Here is a 7,246-nt window from a genome sequence, read left to right on the forward strand (position 1 = left end):
AAACATCTTTGGAAACATCTGTCAGTGGCAGTTTTTTAAAATTACTTCTGGGTTTTTGGTTGTTGTTGTTGTTGTTGTTGTTTTTAAGATTTTATGTATTTATTTGTCATAGAGAGCACAAGACCAGCAGGCAGGGGGAGAAGCAGACTCCCCACTGAGCAGGGAGCCTGATGTGGGACTCATTCCCAGGACCCCAAGATCATGACCTGAGCCAAAGGCGGCTGCCCAACTGACTGAGACACTCAGATGTCCCTCTTTGGGCTTTGTAAACAACTGGTAATCTTAAATATTAAAAAAAAAAATCTTTATATACAAAGATGTTCATCATGGGATACCAACAAACATTTGGAAGCAATTTAAGTCAGAACTATAGTAAACCTGTTTGATGGTCTACTAGGCAGTCATTTAATTTTTTTTTAATTTTGCTTATTTATATGACAGACAGAGATCACAAGTAGGCAGAGAGGCAGGCAGAGAGAGAGAGAGGGAAGCAGGCTCCCTGCTGAGCAGAGAGCCTGATGTGGGGCCTGATCCCAGCACCCTGGGATCATGACCTGAGCTGAAGGCAGAGGCTTAACCCACTGAGCCACCCAGGCGCCCCAACCATCATTTTAAACTGCTTCCATTTTACTTGTATTTTCTGTTTTTTAATATTGTTAAGTGTGTATTTGTCACAGTGTGCATATATTATTTACTCCTATATATTTTTATGTGTGTGTGGGGGTTGTGTGGGTGTCTTATAGGTGTGTGTTATAGTGTTAGGGATCTCAAACCATAACCAATTCATTCATGAACCCAACCACTTATTAAACATTTAGTGTGTATCTACTATGTGTCAGGCGTTGTGCTAACGAGTCTGAGTAGTCAATACTAAAGAACATTCCCTGCCTTCAAGGACCTTACAATCTAGTGAGAGAGACAGAGAAGTACTGGAAAGTACAATACAATACACGATTGTATAGATCATATATATTATTCCAATATATCATTGGAGTAAACATTGATGATATTATATAAGGCACTGAAGCAAAGCATCTAATCCATTCTTGGAAGGTAGGTTTATTTCCTGCAGGAAAGAACATCTAAGCACTGTGCTTGGCATACAGTAGATGCTCAATAAATGCATTTTGAATGAATTGGTATCAGAAGGGCAATGGGAACAAACAGAGGAGAAACCCTTTCAAGACAAAGGAAACATCACGTGCTCATGCCCAGAAGCCAGAGTATAGAACACTTTCAGGAAGTCACAAATTGTCCAGTATGGCTGGAAAGTGGAGTTGAGTTTAGAAAAGTGACAAGAGATGAAGCCCAAGGAGTGCATAGAGACAAATCTATAAAACCCTGGATGTCATGCTAAGGAGTCTGGCCTCTTCGCTGAAGAGAACGAGCAGGGAGGACATTGCCAGATGCATCATGTGGAAAGGTCCTGGACAGAAGGACACATGCAATGACAGGAGCCCAGTCGGGAGGTAGGGACGCAGCAGAGACTGTTTCAGTTGTCTAGAAGACCTGAATACAGGAAAGTCCATGGAGAAAGGCAGATGCCTGGAAGACATTTTAGGATAAAATCCACAGGGCTTGAAGTTTCACTGAGCGTGAAGTAAAATGGACAGGAGGAGAGGGGGCCTGGCAGTGGAACGTGGTACACAGGGGCACCATGGTTTCCACAGGATGGAGCACAGGCACTTGCTGGAGGCGTGAGGAGATGGCTCGGACTCCCCAGGCATGGGGTTCCGCTGCATGGCTTCCTTGCCTTCAAGCCACACCTGCGGCATCACTGGGATTTCCCTATGGCCAGAGGAAGGAAAGACCTAGGTCTGCTTATAGATGGTTTTGAGCCACACACAGGCACCAGCTAAAAGTGAACAGCTGCCAGGTGTCAGCCCCAGTCAGGAGCGTTGCTGGAAAAGAACTGGAGAAGAAAATCTTCTGACTGCTCAGACTTCCAACAGCACCTCTGTACCACCAAGCCTGGAGGTCTTGAATCCACGACCACAGCCCAGGTGGTTAGTCTTCATTGGTCCCCCCAGATCTTTTCCATCTCCTTGTGTCACGCTGTATTTGAAGAAATGTCTTTTAATCAGGTTTCCAGGGGCGCCTGGGTGGGTCAGTTGGTTGAGCGTCTGACTTTTGGTATCAGTTCAGGTCATGATCTCAGGAAGGTTAGATCAAGCCCTGTGTGGGGCTCCACACTCAGCTGGGGGTCTACTTGGGATTCTTTCTCCCCCTCCCTCTGCCTCTCTTCCCACTCATTCTCCTTCTGCCTCAAGTAAATAAATAAATCTTTTTTTTTTTTTTAATGGCAATTACTGGGACACCTGGATGGCTCAGTCAGTTAAGCATCTGCCTTTGGCTCAGCTCATGATCTCAGAGTCCTGGGATTAAGTCCTGCACTGGGCTCCTCACTCAGTGGGGAGTCTGCATCTCCCTCTGCCTGCTACTCCCCTTGCTTGTGTGCTCTCTGACACATAAATAAAATCTTAAAAAAAAAAAAAGCTTTAGTTTGTTTTGGCCACACAATGTACAAAGAAATTTGTGACATAAACAACCAAAAGGCTGAGGACAGAGCTGTAAAGAAGCAGAGTTTTTGTACATTATTAAATTTAAGCTGGTACAAATTCAAATTAAAGTGTTGTAATTTTAGAACGTTAAATGTAATCCCCATGGTAACCACAAAGAAAATTTCTGTAGAATATACAGAAAAGGAAACAAGAAAAGAAATAGAACATATTACTGCAAAAAGTCAAGTAAACATAAGATAAGACAGTCATGTGAGAAATGAGGGATAAAAAATTATAAGGCATACAGAAAACAACATAATGATATAAGTCCTTCCTTATCAATAATTGCTTTAAATGTAAATGGATTAAACTCTCCAGTCAAAAGACACAGATTGGAAGAGGGACGCCTGGGTGGCTCAATTGGTTAAGTGAATGCCTTCCACTCAGATCATGATCCTCGAGATCCGGGACTGAGTCCCACCTTGGGCTCCCTGCTTGGTGGCGAGTCTGCTTCTCCTTCCAAACCTCCCCTTCTGTGCTCGCTCTCTCTCTCATTCTCTCTCTTTCAAAAATAAATAAATATGTATATATTTAAGGGAAAAAAAAGACAAAGATTGGAAGAATGGATTGAAAACACAAGATCCAGGGCACCTGCGTGGCTCAGGTGGTTAAGCATCTGCCTTTGGCTTAGGTCATGATCCCAGGGTTCTAGGATCGAGTCCTGCATCAGGCTCCCTGGTCAGCAGGGAGCCTGCTTCTCCCTCGGCCTCTGCCTGCTGCTCCCCCTGCTCTGTCAAATAAATAAACAAAATCTTTAAAAAAAAAAAAAACCCACACACAAGATCCAAATATATGCTATATATAAGAGATTCATTGAGATCCAAAGACCAAACGAGCTGAAAATAGAAGGAAGAAGACAGTCCGTAGGAATAGTGACCGAGAGAGCAAGAATGGCTGTATTAATATCAGACAAAATAGACTTAAGTCGGAAGAGCTTACAAGAGAGAAAGAACATTGAATATTAATATAAGGTTAAATTTAGTAAGACAATATATAACAATTATAAACATTTACACACCTAATGACAAGCCATCAAAATTTTTGAAGCAAAAACTGACAGAACTGAAGGGAGAAAGAGACAGTTCTCCAGTAATAGTTGGAGATTTCAATACCCCACTCACGATAATAGATAAAACAACTAAACAGAAGATAAATAAGGAAATAAAGGACGTAACACAATAAAGCACTAGACCTAACAGGCATATATAGAACACTCTAACCAACAACAGAATACACATTCTATTTAAGTGCACATGAAGCATTTTCTAGGAAAACCGTCTTAGGTCACAAATTAAGTCTCAATAGATTTAAAAAAATAAATAAATGGCCATAGTAGGATGAAATTAGAAACCAGTAACAAGGGGTGCCTGGCTGCCTTAGTCAGTGGAGCATGTAACTCTTGATGTTAGAGTTGCAAATTCAATCCCCAGGTTGAGTGTACAGACTACATAAAATCTTTTACAAAGTAAGAAAGAAAGGAAAACAGAAAAATTCCTCAAAATTATAGAAATTTAACAACACACTTTTAAGCAACCAATAGATCAAAGAAATTAGAAAGGAAATTGGAAATACTTAGAAACAAATGAGGGTTCAGTCGGTTAAGCAACTGACTCGTGATTTCAGCTCAGGTCATGATCTCAGGGTCACGGGATCAAGCCCCGTGTCAGGCTCCATGCTGACAGGGAGCCTGCATTGGATTCTCTCTCCCTCTGCCCCTCTCTTTTGCTCCTCTCGCTCTGCTCATGCACACGTTCACTCTCTTTCTCTCAAAAGGACGGAAGGAAGGTAGAAGGGATGGAGGAAAGTAGAAAGGAAGGGAGGACGAGGGGAAGGGAAGGACTTAGAGATAAATGAAAGTGAAAATACAATTTGCCAAAACGTATGGGATGCAGTGAAAACAGTGCAAAAGGAGAAATTTATAGCTATAAACACATTCAAAAACAAGAAAAATCTCAGATCAACCACCTAACTTTATAACTTAGAGAACTAGAAAAGAAGAAAGAACTAAACTCAAAGCTAGCAAATCGAAGGAAATAATAAAGACTCCAGCAGAGATCAATGAAATTGAGACTAGAAAACGGGGCACCAGCCTGGCTTAGTTGTTGGAACATTCGACTCTTGCTCTCAGGGTTGAGTCTGAGTTCCACACTGGGCGTACAGTTTGCTTAAAAATAAAATTTAAGGGGCACCTGGGTGGCTCAGTTGGTTAAGCAACTGCCTTCAGCTCAGGTCATGATCCCAGGACCTTAGGATTGAGCCCGGTGTGGGGCTCCCTACTCCTCGGGAAGCCTGTTTCTCCCTCTCCCACTCCCCCTGCTTGTGTTCTCTCTCTTGTTGTCTCTCTCTCTGTCAAATAAATAAAATCTTTTAACAAGAATAAAAATTAAAAAAAATAAAATTTAAAAAATTAATTCAAGATGAACCACCAGCCTAAATCTAAAACAGTAAGACTCTTAAAAGAAACAGTACGGGGGCACCTGGGTGGCTCAGTGGGTTAAAGCCTCTGCCTTCGGCTCAGGTCATGATCTCAGGGTCAGCAGGGAGCCTGCTTCACCCCCCTCTTCTCTCTCTGTCTGCCTCTCTGCCTACTTGTGATCTGTCTGTAAAATAAATAAACAAAAAGTTAAAAAAGAAAGAAACAAACAAACAAACAAACAGTACAGGGGCGACTGGGTGGCTCAGTGGGTTGGGCCTCTGCCTTCAGCTCAGGTCATAATCTCAGGGTCCTGAGATCGAGTCCAGTATCGGGCTTCTCTGCTCAGCAGGGAGCCTGGTTCCCCCCCTCCCTCTCTGACTGCCTCTCTGCCTATTTGTGATCTCTCTCTCTGTCAAATAAATAAATAAGATCTTTCAAAAAATCATCTTTAAAAAAAAAAGTACAAAAGCTTTACCACATTGGATTCTGAAAATGATTTCTTAGATAGAACAGCAAAGGCACAGGTAACAATAAAAATAGCCAAATTAGATTTCATGAAAATTAAAAAATTTTGTGTATCAAAAGACACTGGCAATAAAGCAAAAAGGCAATTCACAGATTGGGAGAAAATATCTGCAAATCATGAAACTCCTGAAACACAACAACAAAAAACAACATAATTCAAAAATAAAGGACCTGAATAAACATTTCTCCAAAGAGGATATGCAAATGGCCATCAAGCCATGATATTCAATGTCACTAATCAGCCGAGAAATGCACATCACAAGATATCACCTCATACACAGTAGGATAGCTGCTCTCAAAAACACAAAAAAATAACAAGCATTAGCCAGGATGTAGAGAAATTAGAACCCTTGTGCACTACTGGTAGGAACATTAAAATGGTACAATCACCACAGTCTGCTGGCCTGTCCTCCTGATTTCGGACTCGGCAATCCCCCACAGTTGCATGAGCCTATTTCTGAAAATAAATCATGTATATATACATATACAGACATACACACACACACCCTGCTGGTTCTGTTTCTCTGGAGAACTCTAATACATACCCTTTAAATCCATTCCCTACAAACGTTAAGTTTGCTTTCTCCCTAAGAAGTGAGTTCATGGTATACACAGGAGCCTGCACCTTAAGTTTTTCCTACTTAATAATGTATTATGGATATCTTTCCAAGTCAGCCAGCTGAGATCTAATTCATTCTTCTCAAGAGCAATACAGTAAGCCATTGTATGGATTATTTAAGCAGAGGATATACAGACATAGAAGTTTCCAGGTTTTCTGTTCTTCATTCCGTTATTTGCATCAAACTTTCAAGAAACCTATTTATACACACTGTCCTTGTCTTGTATTCCTATTTTGCTTCAGAATGGATTTAGTTATACTCTACCAAAAATTTAGTGTCTCATCTTCCCAGTTGCCAGTTTAGAAATAAATAGCCTGGATTAAAAGCCAAATATGTCTTTTTTTTTTTTTTTAAGATTTTTATTTATTTGACAGACAGAGATCACAAGTAGGCAGAGAGGCAGGCAGAGAGAGAGAGAGGAAAAAGCAGGCTCCCCGTTGAGCAGAGAGCCCAATGCGGGGCTCGATCTCAGGACCCTGGGATCATGACCGGAGCTGAAGGCAGAGGCTTTAACCCACGGAGCCACCCAGGTGCCCCTAAAAGCCAAGTATGTCTTAACAGGTACCATAATGCGCATGACGGTTCTACTGTCCACAGGCCTTTGAGAAACACTAGCAGCCAGTGGTTCTTGCTAACCATCATACGAAGTCAATTGTGTGTGTCATTTAATCTCTCAGGTAAGAAAACTAAGAAAGTGCCCATTTTTCCCGGCTTTATTTTTTTTTCAATAAACCACCATCTTTAATTCAAAAGTTAGTAAGACAGGCACCTAGAAAAAAAGAAGTGTTATGTTTTTTATAATCTTATGGAGGTTTCTTTTTAATTTTTATTTTTGTTTAAGTAAGCTTTACGCCCAGTGTGGGGCCTGAACTCATGACCCTGAGATCAAGAGTCACATGCTCTACCGACTGAGCCAGCCAGGTGCCCCAAGAATATTTTTAGGTGAAAAATTTAATGAACTAGGTTTGTGTTCTAGCCCATGGCTCTTCTAAGCCAAACACAGGTGCCTTTGCCTGATCCACAGTTAATCAAACATCCCAGCCCGTCTCTTGCCAATGCCAAACGCTGGGAGGACAGAGGGAACCTGAAGGCTCAAGGCACCCATGCCATCACCCTGGTATTCC

This window comes from Mustela nivalis, assembly GCF_964662115.1.
Source record: "Mustela nivalis genome assembly, chromosome: 15".
In the NCBI taxonomy this organism is placed as follows: Eukaryota; Metazoa; Chordata; class Mammalia; order Carnivora; family Mustelidae; genus Mustela; species Mustela nivalis.